Consider the following 16,167-nt stretch of genomic DNA (forward strand, 5'->3'; position numbering starts at 1 on the left):
ATATTCATACAGTCCAATTCAGATAAAATATTTAAACTATTCTAAAAGAAAAACTTAATTATATTTATGAAAAAAAATCCCTTTTTTTCAAAGTATGTGGGTTTGATGCACAACCCCGAATTGATACGCGCCTGAACACCCAATTATTTTTATACCCATTGATCAGAAATCATTCCTGAATAATTTTTTGTATCAACTGGTATATTTATCTAAAGCTAAGACCGCCCGTGCGATTATCACGGCAATACCCGGAACCGTGCGATTCTCACGCCGCCGCGTAATTATCACACGCGTGGTAATATTACCACGCGTGTGATATTCACGCGACACCGGTTTTGTCTCGATCAGCTGGGGAATGGTCTCTAGAGTGTTAAGAAAGTTTTTCTATAATTTGACCTGGTTCTTGACACCAGATATTACAGTTACAAAGTTCATCTAAATTTTATATAAAGGCAAATACTGAAGATTTTTCTTTGAAATAACTAAAAATGTATTTTGATTATTAACAAAGGTATAATTTGACACAGTAACACCCAATACTTAGACTGATATAGACTTCATATTCTGCCTAAGGTTCATATAGATTTAGTAGAAACTATGGCCGTTAAAGTGTTAAGAATTTTTATCTATGGTTCAACTGGTGACCTAATTTTTAATGAGTTTGAAACTTATAAATCTATATTTAATATAAATGAAGTGAAACGTTCTATCCAACATTTATATATTTTTCCGTGATTTGACATAGAGACCTATTTTGGTTTTCTATGATTAAACCTAGGTAAGACATTCCAGTCTGCTAATATGTTGCTTGGATGAGTTCTATATTTCTAATGGATTGTTTTACGGATTTTATTTTATGATTTAATCTAAACTATATTTTTACCTCAGATGACCAATGTTCAAACTTTACCTAGATTGGATTAAGACAAACAACACGGGTTTATTTTATAATTCAGCTCAGGAAATCTGTTTATTTGGTTCACTGGCCTAATTTCGACCCTACAAAATTTCGTTTCAAAGGTAACAGATATTTAATAAAGGCAATCATTCCGATTCCATTTCATAGAAATCCAGTCCAAACGAATGTTTGCAGAGTGTATACAAGTTCTATGATACAACATCATGACCTAGCTTTTAATTCCAGATAATCAAGTTTCAAACTGTATCTATGAGCCGTGCCATGAGAAAACCAACATAGTGGGTTTGCGACCAGCATGGATCCAGACCAGCCTGCGCATCCGCGCAGTCTGGTCAGGATCCATGCTCTTCGCTTTCAAAGTCTATTGGAATTGGAGAAGCTGTTAGCGAACAGCATGGATCCTGACCAGACTGCGCGGATGCGCAGGCTGGTCTGGATCCATGCTGGTCGCAAACCCACTATGTTGGTTTTCCCATGGCGCGGCTCCTATCATTTATAAACTCAGGCATTCTAACCAAGTTTCATAAAGGTCAACTACCGGTATAAATTATAGCCTATACTGTGTTAACAATGTTTTCTACGATATGACCTCGTGACATAAGTTTTTACCCTAAACAATAAATAATCAAGATTTAAACATTTTTTATAAAGAGAAATATTCTCATCTAGAGCCATTAGAAAGTAAAAATCTCTCTATAGGACACGGATGCCCCAACTATGTGATGTTACGACATACGAATAAAAGTAATGGACTTGACGAGAATTATTTCTGAAAATATTTATGACATCGAAGGGTGACTTTAATTTTGAAGGTAGGGGTGCGAATATTGAATGCGATACATCGTCTTATTTATAGTGAGTGTTTTTTTTCAAGTTATTTAAATATCCATACATTATAAACATGTTAATGAGTTAACAAAAACAATGACTTTAAACATTTGACCTATAAGAGTGATCTTGAACTTGAAGATATGAAAATGGGTCTTACACGCGGAACGCGTCTTGTTATGGTAGTCATTTGTGCCGAGTACTTCGAACTCCAAATGACTTTACATATTTGATCTGTAAGTGTGACCAAGACCTTTAAAATATGGGTATGTGTCTTAGACACGGTTCGTTGTCTTGTTGTGGCAGTCATTTGTGCCAAGTGCTATCAAACTTCTAATGACTATTTATTTGATCTGTTGGTGTGTGACTTCGACTTTTAAAATATGATATGGGTCTCAAACACGGTATGCCAGCTTGATATGGCAATCATTTGAGACAAGTTATTCCATAATCCAACATAGCGAGACAAAGTTCTAGGCCAGAGACAACTAACACTATATGCCCCCACCCCAAAATTTTAACGATTGGGGTATAAAATGGCATCTAGAGAGTGTTAACAGTACCTTTTAATACGATTTTACCTAGTCACCTAGTGTTTTAGCCAAGATACCTAGATTCAAACTCTATCGAGGTTTTGTTAGAACATAAAAACTCTATAGGTAGTTATAAAAAAGAAAAAAGTCGCGGGCTCGGTTTGATCACTAGTGTGCCTGCTTATGGATGTTTGTATACGTAAACATTCATAAACATATTGGCTCTATGTCATTGCGATCGAGCTAAAATTTTGACCACCTCTGGAATGTTCAACGACAGATGAAGATAACATTTCTATACATTCCATGGCGGATGTTCAATTCTTTTGTCGATATGTGAAATATACATATGAGCCGCGCCATGAGAAAACCAACATAGTGGCTTTGCGACCAGCATGGATCCAGACCAGCCTGCGCATCCGCGCAGTCTAGTCAGGATCCATGCTGTTCGCTTTCAAAGCCTATTGGAATTAGAGAAACTGTTAGCGAACAGCATGGATCCTGACCAGACTGAGCGGATGGGCAGGCTGGTCTGGGTCCATGCTGGTCGCAAAGCCACTATGTTGTTTTTCCCATGGCGCGGCTCATATAAATGTCTGACGGACGAACAGACAAATCCAAATTTAGGTGTTACAAGTGTTCGCACAGCTTACATTTGATTGTATTTTAAAATATATTTGCATCATTTCCCACTTAAGGTACCAGATGGACCACCTTACTTTAGAATAGTATGTACATTTTGCCAAAGATGAAATGGTACCCTAGAACATGCGTAATGAAGGCGACGTCGCAGTGCATCCATTGTTTTGGGTTAAGTCTTTTTATAAATTGCAGATGTTCCAGGGTTGTACCAGAAGCGTTCACTGACCGTACTTCTTTTAGATACATTGCTGCTTAACCAGTGCTTTTGTAAAGCATCTGAGAAAATATTACTCACAAATTCACTTGCTGTGAGCTCTGCATACTTCCGATCAAACGCTGGTCTTTTCCAGGCGTATGTTCCATTCAGGTACGGGACAGAATTTCGCTTAAATACCGACGAGATTTGTTCTCTATGAAGATAACGAAATACAGATACATGACTGACATTTCCAGTCCTTTTCAGATTTTTTACCAAACTTCTGGTTGCATTTCCACGCTTGTATTTGATTTTATTGATGGCTGATTAAGTCCAAATACTAAAAACTTAAAGCTTTGCATCGCATCAGAATTAGATATCAAATTTAGGGTCTAAACATTAACAAATAATTCAACATGTTCCGATTTAGCACTAATTACATCTACAGAATTACGCTTGTGTTTTGCTTTGACATTCTGTGTTCATGCATACCTAAGACCGACACTATGATATTAAAACTTTCATTTGGGAACCCATTCGCATTATTCCTTAATCCAAGATAGATATTTGTCATATTTTGCCTTGTCAGTATGTAGTTCATTTGTGTCTTTTTAAAACATCTTTAACGACTTCAATCTTAAGTTACCGCCCGCATCATAAATTTATATGAAGAACGATGCGTTTTTCTCTATCAGTCAAAACGTAGCTCTTTCACAGTATGCAGTGTAGTTCGGAATATTTTCCTAAATTTATACAATTAAACTAGTTTTTCAATTTTAAGGAAATCAAAAGGTGCTTAAATAATAATATACTTTTATTCATTTTCTTGGATATAGCACCGGGTCTTACCAAATATATCAAACGTAAGGCTATGATCGTACTATTTTAAGACACAATGCATGCGTAGAACTAAGCCATTTTACTACAAAAATTGTACGATGGTCACAAGTTTTTCCGTACGGTACCAAAGTGGGTGCATGAATTACATTTAACTCATAATTTCTCCAAAGGGACGGACGGGCTTCGGACGTGTCCTGCTTTGTAAGCCTTTAACCGTGTTTCTGTTGGTAATATATGTCGAATAAAATTGTATACACACATTAAAGCATTAACTCGCATAATAGCTGGCTTTCGTTATTCGTTATAAATCTGATAAACTTTCAAGTGCTGCTGTAAACAGGTGCTCGTCGCGTGACCTGGACCACTTCCTCAACCCATTCATTGATACTTCCAATTGTTTACAAACTACGAAATGATATTCAAAATACTGTAAAGCCCTATTTTTTACATAAAACAGTCAACCTTACCTTACCAAGTTTTGAAACTGATCTAGACTTTATAGACACAAACATTCTGGCAAATGGTTTTGGAAATGAGATAGAAAATGCTGCCCAAAGAGATTTAACAGGATTAACATTTGATAAGTCAGATATACATATATCAATCTTGTTTATTTTTCACCAAGCAACCAAACTGAGGGGCGCGTAAAAGAGTCATGCATGTCCGTCCGTTTGTTGGTCTGTCCACCCGTACGCCCGTGCATCCGTGCATATTTTAACAATCATCAGTTTCTTAACCTCATCACGTCGTACAGGGTTCACAAGCAAGGTCACAAGGTTCTATGTTAAGATCATACTTTAAGGTCAAACGTCAATTACCTCAATTTCCAACCCGCGCCATATTGTGTAAACCGCTTGGTAGGTTAAAGGTCAAATAACTTTACTTCGTATCCGCTCTGTATCCTTTTAATTACTGAGAAGATTTTTACAAAATTTGCATCAGTTGTTAACTCCTTCAAGACGATGTACAGGGCGGATAACCCTGGTCACAAGGTCCAAGGTCATGATCACATTTGTAGATCAGTCTTTAATTGGTAAAATTTTGTGTCCGCTCGGTACCTTCTAAGCCATGAAGATCTTATAAAACTATTGTCCATTATTTTCTTCGTTCAAATGATGTGCAGACAGCACAACCCAGGTAAAAAGTTCCAAAGTCAACGTCACGAAAGGACAAAATCAAGATCGCAGAATTTTACTCTCTCTGTATCTCTGTATCAAAGCGTCTGATGGTATCAACTATCAATCGCTTTCAGAGTTAGGTGTAGTTATTTCAGAATTTCACTCTAGCCCCGGGTTGAGCAGAACTCAACATTTACACATGCTAAAGTACATACGAAAATTTATAGACATCCGCAGATGTATTCAAACGGCGGTGAACATGGAACCTCCAATGATACACGTGTTGAGGCGTGTAATTCCATGAAGAGCGGCGTTTGGTCCCCAGATAAGTAAAGTAAAGGGCTTGCTCCAAACGAAAAAACAATGGGCAGAACGAAACAAAATGGAATTTAGGAAGGGGATCTGAGATTATGGAGCCTGCGTATCACAGGAACTGTCAAAAGACAAAATTAAAAAGCAGGCACCATATCCAAGGGGTGATTATACAATACCCAAGTGTATGAAAGTGGGAGTATTGGAACCACCTAAGCCGAAATGGTCATATTGAGAAACTAAACAGTGCTAATAACACGACATAAAAGTCATGCCGAACGATCTGAGAAGATCGAAATATAACAGCCCTGACTGTATCGGTATCAGCCGTTTTAAAGGTTGATTTAAAAGATTGATCCCAGGATCAGCAGTTAATACTAAGCCAGGCTAAAAGAAATCTTCGGAGTAGGTGATTTGCTCAAGGTGTACAATGATTCTGCGAAAATTCCTACTCAAACGAAGCATTTTGAGCAAGTCTGTGTGTTTCCACCTCATCACGATCAACAATAATTCAATATAAGATTCTTGTAGAGCACGGTAAGAATAAGCAGTCCCCGTGAAGGATATACAAGAAGAATAATAATAGATGAAATGTCCTTTCAATTAGACATCAAAATATGCAAGAATTGGGACATTATTGATTGAACAGGTTTCAATAGTGTCGTGGAGGAGAAAATTTTCAGAATATCACTAGGAAAGAAAGTAAGGAGGAAGTACGGGGTATGCATTAGAGCTGTTATTTCTTGGAGTGACAGGATTGTGGTTTCTAATTGTTCGTATCATCATAAACATTTCAAAGCATATCAACTTAAATCCTTGTTCTGGGAAGCAGGGACTCAAACTCAAACCAAATTTCATTGCATTGCGGTACCAAAAGCTTGCAACAGCACTGTGCAAAAAGAAGTATCCGAGAAATCAAATGCATGAAAAAATCGTGCTGCTGCTTTTACATAGGAATGTGCTTTGAAAAAAACAACAACAAACAAATAACAATGAAACTAAATTAAAACCAGAGCAAACAGAAGAATAAAAGAAACTGCAATGCAAGGCTAACAGCACAGAAATTTACAGTTTTACAATAGAGTGAATGACGAACATAAAAAATCGTAATTTTACAGGTCAGAATTTATTCCTCAACTATTCTACATTTTCTAAGTGTAAGCAGAGACAACAAAGCAAACACTGAATATCTGCAGACTCGGATTGATTTTGTCTGGTCATGAGCAGTAATGGAAATCTAAATCCTATTACATTTAACACCGTCTATTGTGAAGTAAATAAAATAGAATTATTGTTTAAAACTATAAGTCGTCCAACATGACATAGATACAACTGTTGCATGCTTTGAATGAGTCTATTCATGGACGGTAGTAGAAATGCAAGCTACTGTCTATGCTCTCTTGTCCCGAACTATGCAGAGTTCAACAGTTAATATGTTACAAGTACAAAGATATAATTTAGAGAAATCAACAGATTTACTCATGGGTAGATGTACTTGGAACCTTTACTGATACACAACTTGCAATTCCATGAAAATCGGCATGTGGTCACCAGTTAAAGTAATGACTTTGCTGCCTGAAACTAGAATATAATGGCAATACGTTAACGGCCACCACACAGCACAAACAACGCTGCTGTGACAGAAAATAGAAAAAGTGAAAATCCACAGGTCGCAAAATACAACAAAAAGAAAAATTATGCAAGCTCGGTTTGATTGAATCTCTTCCTGATCATTAATGGAAGCTATTTACTGTTATGAACATTTAGTGTATGTGTTTGTACTCATTGAGTGGATGACTTTGTAATCAAACAAGCTTATCAGATATGTTATCACAGTTCCTCAAGTTTCAACAAATACATGAAACTAGCACAGCATAACAAACTGTAGATTAACAGCACAGACGATTTTAAAGATAATTATATACGTTATTAGTTTGCTTGGTGGGTTGGTTGGTAGGTTGCATTTTATGCTTCCAAACGATCTCAGATTTAATTATTTATTATTACAGGTGGTTAATCACATTTAGGTCAACTAATGGATTTGTTCAAAACTTAATCAATTGATCATTTACACTCATTTCTGGTCAAGGAGTTCTTAATACACGACAAATCTTCAGTTACTGTAGAAGTATATAAAAATTATTTGATTTTTCTGTCTTGTTGTGCAACCAAGATGTTTTTAGCATAAAATAATTAAACATGTACATTGACTAAGATAATTTGACAGTCGCCTAGACTATGTGTCAGCGAGTTAATCAAAAAAATAATAATAATAATATGAACTATTGTATAAAAGTTGCCAAAACTTGCATTTACAAGTACGTACACACTTTGCCAAAATGTATCAAATCTGCAAGTTAGTAGAATAAATATTACCTCTCTTTGTCTGTCTTGGTTACGCAACCCAGATAGATTTAAAACTTGAATTTCGAACCTACGCGCTGTTTTAACTGGCCTTTGTATCATGTAGTTGGAAATTTTGCAATATTTATCAAATGCAAATTGAAATAAAAGAAAATTAACCACTTTTAAATACTTTTATATTAAAGCTTTTATAAAAAAGTATTAAAACATACATTTCCAATAGGGATCTGACTCTTTGTAAACTTTAAGGGTCTTTTTGTTCCTTATATAAATTTCTAACAGAATGTATGAAAATTGAAAAATGACAAAATGTTGCCCAAATGTGGTTGCCCACCTTTAATATTGATCTGCCAAAACCGTTTTTCTACTTTGATTCTTGATGTTTGTAAGTTCAATGAACCTTCAGTTTAATGGAACCAGGGGAATTTCATTAATGGATGAGTCACTGACAAGTGTTAGGCCCTGTAATTTGTGTATAAAAAAAACCAAAACGGAGCTTCATTGCATATTGAATGCTTACAACAACACCAGGGCTCTTAGAAAAGATAAAATCATTATCAAATTTTTATACAGTCCATATATTGTGTCAGTTTTCCTATAAAATACATTGCAGCACTTCCCAGCATTGTTAAAATATTGTAATTTAATAGTTTGAAATATTCATTTTAATATCTTTTTGACATTCGAATACTGATAATTTAAAGCAATATTTTTGACAAAAATAGGTTTAACTGCTTTCAGTTGCATTTAAGCTTTAGCGTTATTCTACCTTTGTGACCAGTGCTGACCAAGGTCAGCCTGCATGGACGTGCAGGCTGCAGGTTATGGTCTGCACTGTTCTCTTTTCAGTCAGTAAATTTTCAGTGAAACTCCTTTGATGGACAGATGAATCTACCCAAACTGAGTGAAGGATTAAACCATTTTAGAATAGCAAACTTCAACACTGCTCCCCATAGACCGTTCACGAACGTTTTAGAAGCATTTCGTAGCAACATGACTGGCGCCGGTTTTCTTAACCGTTAGCCTACTGGCAAGTAGTGATTGCGACCTCTGCAGACCAAGAACATCTAATGATAGTAGTAGTAACCAGTAGTCACACGACAATCCCGCGACATTAGCGCGATATAGTGTCGTGCATCGCTCCGAATATCATATGTGAGATTTTAGATATTTAAACAATATAAATAAGACACTCGGCAATTCATGTGTCGCGTCGCACTGAATACGACACTGGATGCGACACACGACAATGCTATGCTGCACATGATGGTGTGACGTGACATCATGCCTTAGGCGCGACACACACAAAAAAATGTGACAGCGTGTCTGTCCTGTGTTGCAATATCGACTGTCCTTGTATTGTCGTGTGTTGCGTTGTGTGGCGCTTCTTGTGTCGCGCCCCAAACATACAAAATGTAGTATGGCACTTACTTGATTCCGTATATATGTGACGTTGCCAGTTCGGTAATTTCCCGGTTTGTGTTAGATGCATTTTTCATGAACATTTGTCATGCATCACAGAACTTGCAAGTAACAAATCGTTTAACTATTTAAATAAATAATTTGTACTTTCTCTACGCCAATTATTAAAATCTTAATTAGTATTTAACATCAACGCCATTTCGAATGTATGATAAATAAAGACGAATAACTATGGCAACATTTTAGTGAACAACATTGAAACATTTATTTAACTTTAATGGCATTGGATGCTGGCTTGTATAAACCGTTTTGTTATAGATAAAAAATGAATTACTAGGTTATGAAATGTAAACAGAAGACAGAAGACACATTTGACCCCTGTGATCTTGAATTATAAAACATATTGGAAACATGGATCTTACAAATGACAAGTAAACATAAGAGCGCTGATTGCATGGGCACATGAATAAGCATACCATAGCTTCAACATTTAAACCAGAGTTAAAGACTTCTCGGCTGCAACAAATTTTCTTTCTAGTTATTGCTTTCAGCTTCAAACAGATATGTTTTGCCATTGATTCAATTTAGATTAATGCAAAAGTATAAGTTGTATTACGAATTCTATGCTTTGTCTATAAAACCATCGACTTCATTTTAAAATGTCGCAGTTATTTTTGCAGCGACATTGCCATCTGACTTAAATATTATATCCTATTATCCTATTATAACAAAAATGAAATATTTATTCCTTATTACCTGCGATTAAGAGAGTAAACTATCATTATTTAGTTATGTGGCTATAGATGGCGCTTCATTGCCGTAAATTATGTAGTTAGTGGGAGGAAGACAGACAACATTATAGGATGTCTGACCAGTACATTAGCAAATTGGTATTTTCCCGAGGATGATGTAATGCTTCGTCATGCAGAAATGAACAGAATAATATGTCCAGGCTACAAGGTCGATATGTATCTCATGAATTATGCTACCACAATATGAACTTCATATTTATAGAATATTGATGCAAAGATTGATGGGAATGCTGATAAAAGATGTTTTCTGTCAGGGCTCCTTATCACCCTACTAATTTATTGTCTTAAAACTTTAACTCGCTTAAAATCTGCTCGAGACTCCACATCGATGAGGGCAGCGATTTCAAGTCAGCGGCCTTAACCACTCGGCCACGGAGCCCCACTCAGTGCATGAAAAGTACATGCAAAAGGCCAAATTGTATAGTGTCGTCACGTCAATATGGCCAGCGTGCAAGCGATTTTAGTTTAGAAATAACAATGATCATCGTTTTCATCGGTAATGTATATGGATTAACTATGTGAGAACAAATCATTTTGTTCTAGGTATTATACATGTACTAAAATAAATTGAATTCTTCGTGTCAGGAAGCCATCTAGCTGGTTTACGGATGGTTGGTAGTTCTACCTAGGAGCCCGCTCGTGATGAAATAATGCAAGTCTGTAAGTACAGATGCTTTTATATCTGGTCCCTTTATTTCGTATGTTTTACCTTTTTCCTTTGACTACAACTTCAGCGACTCAAATTGCAACTTGCCATATACGGTCCGGAAATGTAAACAAAAACGGAACGTTTAACAAAAAGTAACATTTTAGCACTACTGCTTGGAACCAGTTTAGTTAAGTAGACAACTTTTAATTAGTTGGGAAAGCATTTTAAATCCACAGGGATTATAAATTTTATTCTAATTAACTTCTGCATTTTAAACTATTAACATCAATTCAAGAATCGTTCACCAAAAAGGTAACTCATCCTCACCTGACAGATAGCAAAAAAGTTGAGACACTGTTTTCACTGCGCAATACCAATTAGTGAAATTACACGTTTCATTGCCAACAATTTTTCCCATGTTTTATGTTACTTAATATCATTTTAACCGCAGAACGAATGTGGAAACCGTTTACTAAAGCAAGAGGTATATAAATTGTTAATGACATCAGTACTCTAGATGAATAACCTTTCAAAATTTCAGGCAAATTCTCGCACCAATCTTAAACATCGTTTGAGGACACAGAAGCACTTTTCCCGCACACTGGAGCAAAGTTAATGTTATGCCTCTGCCGAAATCTATTCAGCCAACCATAAAATGCCTTTAAGTCTGCAAGACCTAACTCACTAGCATACAATGTTGATGGTATTTTTTTTTCTTGTAGCATACGACCTGTCTTGAACTATTTCCACATTAAATTGGTCAATTCTTCGAGCGGAGTTCTGACAAACACGCGTTTCCGGCTACAGTTGGCATTATTTTCCCATTGCTCAAGCATCTCTGTCTCGTTCTGAAGAATAGAAGCAACCTAAAAAATATAATGTATAACAAGCAGTAATCCTTTTCAAATTATAATTTATTCTCTTTAAAAAAAAAAAGGAAAACAATGTATCAATAATATCTATTAATTCTCATTTCCAACGTTTTTCCAATGCTAAATTCACACTGGATAACCGGCTATCCTGACGCCCGCTGGAAATGTAACCCAGCTGGAAATGTAACCCAGCTGTAAATCGGTAGGTAAAGTTTTTCGTTTATTTCTATTAAAACGAAGCCAATTCTTGCAAATCAACTTGACAGTTTTGTCAAGGAATGACCATGGCTTACATTTACAATTTCTGGGCCAAAAACAATCGTTATGTTTTGAGATATTTGCTAACAAAATCTTCAGTTTGAAAAATCGAGCAAAAATCCGAAGTTTTGCGCGGATTGTTTTTTTATGAACAACCTGTGAAAACATTTATCATCTGGTTTAACAGATGTGTCCTTTCGGAACACCTGTGTAAAGTTTCCGGGTTCTACGTTATTCCTGAAAAAGTATATTAGCCGTTAAATAGGCATGGTCGGAAAAAAAAGACTGTCGAAAACGGCCGCTAGTGCTGTCGTTGAACTCGGATGTTAACATTTATAGACTATCAATGAACTCCGATGATTTAGAATGCATTTGTATGTAAAAAGTATTACTGGCAGTGATTTGACGGAAACGTAATTATTTTCAAAAATGGCACTTTCATTTCAAGAGGCTTTGGGGCTATATTCCTTCACACCCGGGCTGAATTTTAACCTAGTTCACGCGTTCTTGCCATTTTTCCGCCATGCGAAACCATATATATTTTTTTTGCAGTTACACCGAAGCAATGTAGTACATATTGCCATTTTGCCAGCTTTTGATGGTAGAGGAAAACCACTACAGGTGCCTCCGGGCTACTACAGAAAGTAATTTCACCTCGGGTTTTGCAAGTGCAAATGATTGCTTCGGGTCATCAGTCCTTTGAATTTCGTCTGAAGAATTCAGTATCTTTAATGAATCTAAAACTGCAAGTTGTTGATGTATAGAGGCAAACAATTGAAAACGACTGTTTCAAGTCTAAATAAGCATAACTTTGCAAAATCTCACATGACTGTTAATCAGTTGTTTCTTAACATCGCAGCCACATGTAGCTTAAATCAAAATATAACAAGGTAGATCGGAACTCTTCCTTGCTTGTTTACGATCTTTCACACTCACCTATCAAATAAAACCGCATGAAAATTAAAGTTCTACTATACGACACAATATATTTGAAATTTTGTCTATGCATGTAGGAATTGCCAGTCTGACACAAAATACTTATTTATAGCTCTGTGTTAAAGATTTTTTATTATTATTATTATACTGGCACTGGAGGTGGTCATTAATGAATGGGTCTCACTAATACTCGTATCATCGGTAACACATGTTTGAAGTTTAAAAACCAATACTTGAAAATCAGTCCATGCATGTAGAATCAGAGCCCGGACAAGACAATGTGGGCGGACGGACGGACGAACGAAAGTAACAAAGCAACTTTTAAACCCTAAAACAAAAGGAATATGATAATGAAATCAACAAGAATTACTCGACATGGCAATAAGGGCCTAAGTATATACAAACTGTTTACTGACTGCAAGTATACACATTTTACACAAACGAAAGACGAAAGAAATCGCAAAACACGGACAAACTAAACAGATACAAAATATACATAAAGAAGAGACACTACGGGGTATATAACATGTCTATAAGACAGTTTTTTACTTTTATACAGCTGTGTTCTCGATAGCCGACAGCTGACTTCAACGACTGCCTATTTCAAATACAGCGGCCGTTTTCGACAGTCTTTTTTTCTCGACCATGCCTATTTAACGGCTAATATACTTTTTCAGGAATAACGTAGAACCCGGAAACTTCACACAGGTGTTCCGAAAGGACACATCTGTTAAACCAGATGATAAATGTTTTCACAGGTTGTTCATAAACAAAACAATTCGCGCAAAACTTCGGATTTTTGCTCGATTTTTCAAACTGAAGATTTTGTTAGCTAATATCTCAAAACATAACGATCGTTTTTGGCCCAGAAATTGTAAATGTAAGCCATGGTCATTCCTTAACAAAACTGTCAAGTTGACTTGCAAGAATTGGCTTCGTTTTAATAGAAATAAATGAAAAACTTTACCTACCGATTTACAGCTGGGTTACATTTCCAGCTTGGTTACATTTCCAGCGGGCGTCAGGATAGCCGGTTATCCAGTGTGAAATTGTTCTGCTAATTTTCGACGGCTTTTGCCAGATTTGGCAAAAATTGGTTTATCAAATCTAATTCTATTCTTTTTTTTTTTTCTTGTTTTTTTTTTCAGTTTTCAACGAGTATTCGCATCAAAGAGATATAAAAATAAAATGTACTGTATACTTCTTTGTTCACATGAAATGCAAAATGTGCCTGATAGTTTTAATATCTCAATTAGTAAGGATAATATTTAACTTTAATTACAAATCGAGATGCTAATCTAAATTACTCAAGCACTAAATCAACCAATTAACTTTCAAGACAAAATTTTGATGAATAAAACTTTAGCCAATTTTAACAGTTATAAGCGTTATTAGCACCCAATACATGCTTTACATTTGTAACAACTAATGTAAGTGGTATTTCACACATTTACAACTCTCTATTACCAAATAAGTCAACTGCTATGGATTACCTTTGAAGATTTTTCGCTGATTGATCCTTTATTTGCAGATTGTTTTGATAGCAATCTCCTACTAGTACACACATTCCAAACAGTCACTGTATCGTAAAGTAGTCTATTGAGTTTTACCCCAAATGGTGTCACCCCGGTACCCTAGGAAGTAGTTCTTTTAAATTCCAAATTGAAGCCATCCCTTCTTTGACTTGTTAAATTCCAAGTGTATCTATTGACACTGTACATTTTGTGTCATTTCTGATGCTTTTAACAGTTGTTTTGTCTGTATTTTTAGTTCTACATTTCTGTGCGGAAGGATTAAAATAATACACCAGAGTGGCGGCCATGACAGATGTGTGTCAGAAATTTGAACATTGACTGAATACTTTGATGTGTAACAGAAAAGTTCATCGTTGATGATAATTTTTTGTATGATATATTGACTGGGATAGTGTTACTCTTCAGAAATACAGAGCTGTCAATACTGTAATTTTGTTGTAAAGTTCACAATCCTTGTCCAAAATTGCTTGATTTACTATACAGCAATAAAGGATAAATTGTACCGGGCCGGCACCAAATTAGTATCGAGTATGTCGTTAAATGTAAACATGTCACAAAGTTGGTGTCCGTAATTGAGAAGCTGATTATAACAATAAATTAGCTTTTGGTTCTTGCTACATTGGCCGTTGTATCGGAAAATCGGGGTGCCCGGAGTACTGTAACATTTATGTATAAAAACGTATAGACAAAAATGTTTGTTCTTGTAAAAACTGCCCTTAACTGCTAGGTGCCCTTAGTAGCGGAGTGCCCGTAAGACAGAGTCTCAAAGCACTTTGACAAATCCAATGACATAATGCAATTGCGTTTGGTGGGAAAATGTATTAATAAGTAGACAAAACAACACCATAAAAATGTGTCAGTCACGTCAGTTCGTCCAAAAATGTCAATGACTCACTTTTTAACTCTGCATTATTCGATAATAGGACATCATGTGGCTTTCTAATGAAGGTTGTGAAAGAATATATAAATTGAACACAAAATATAACTTCTGCCTCACCAATGACAAAACATTACGAAAAAACATTATTAAAATAAGTGCTAGCAGTACATATAGTAAAATATAAGATTGATCTTTTATGGTTGCCAATAAGTAAATTTTATGAACATTTAGTTATAGTAGTTCGTTTAAGGCTTATTGTAGCACAAACAGCTCTTCAACTTATATTCACCACTATAGATACCTCATTCCTGGTATAATCTATCGATATGTGGGTATGATAGAAGGAAAATGTTCTCTTTTAACGCGAAGTGCAACGCAGCTGAGATACTGGTAAAATTTTTCATGTCTTGTGTACGACGCGACCAGGGATCGAACTATAGATGGCTGTATCACTACGCTACCTTGGTCAATTAAATAAACATTCACCTCGTATAAACATGAACAAAATGATATAGAAGTTTTGGTCCGAAAATTATCTCATATCTAAGCAAGCACATGTGAAAAAAAAATTGCAGCCAAAATATGATCAGAGAAAAGTAGTGTTATGTCGGTTATACTAGAAATGTTTGTAGCAATATTTGATGATGTTATTGTAAAACATATCGTTTACAAGGACTTGCTCTATGATATTCATTCCCAAATGCGAATCTATTGATTGCATTGAAAAACATTCACTTTGCAAATCATTAATCAATTGATTTAATTTCTCATGAATTGTCATGTAATGCTAATGTAATTCCAATTAATAAACAACCTATGAAAGGTGACATATTATCTAATCTATCAAAGCTACCGTAACTACTCTCCGCACCACCTCGGGACTATACCATATCAAATCAGTTACAATCTGCTTTTATTACATTTCCCTTAACTGATAATCCAATTTTCATTTCTTCTATTCTTTAACTTTTCTCATCTATTTCTAAGTTATAAACATTTTTACCTTTGGCTACCACTATTGTTCCGTCGTTTATCAAATTATTTCACTTCA

The sequence above is a fragment of the Mercenaria mercenaria genome, chromosome 14 (genome assembly GCF_021730395.1).
Source record: "Mercenaria mercenaria strain notata chromosome 14, MADL_Memer_1, whole genome shotgun sequence".
In the NCBI taxonomy this organism is placed as follows: Eukaryota; Metazoa; Mollusca; class Bivalvia; order Venerida; family Veneridae; genus Mercenaria; species Mercenaria mercenaria.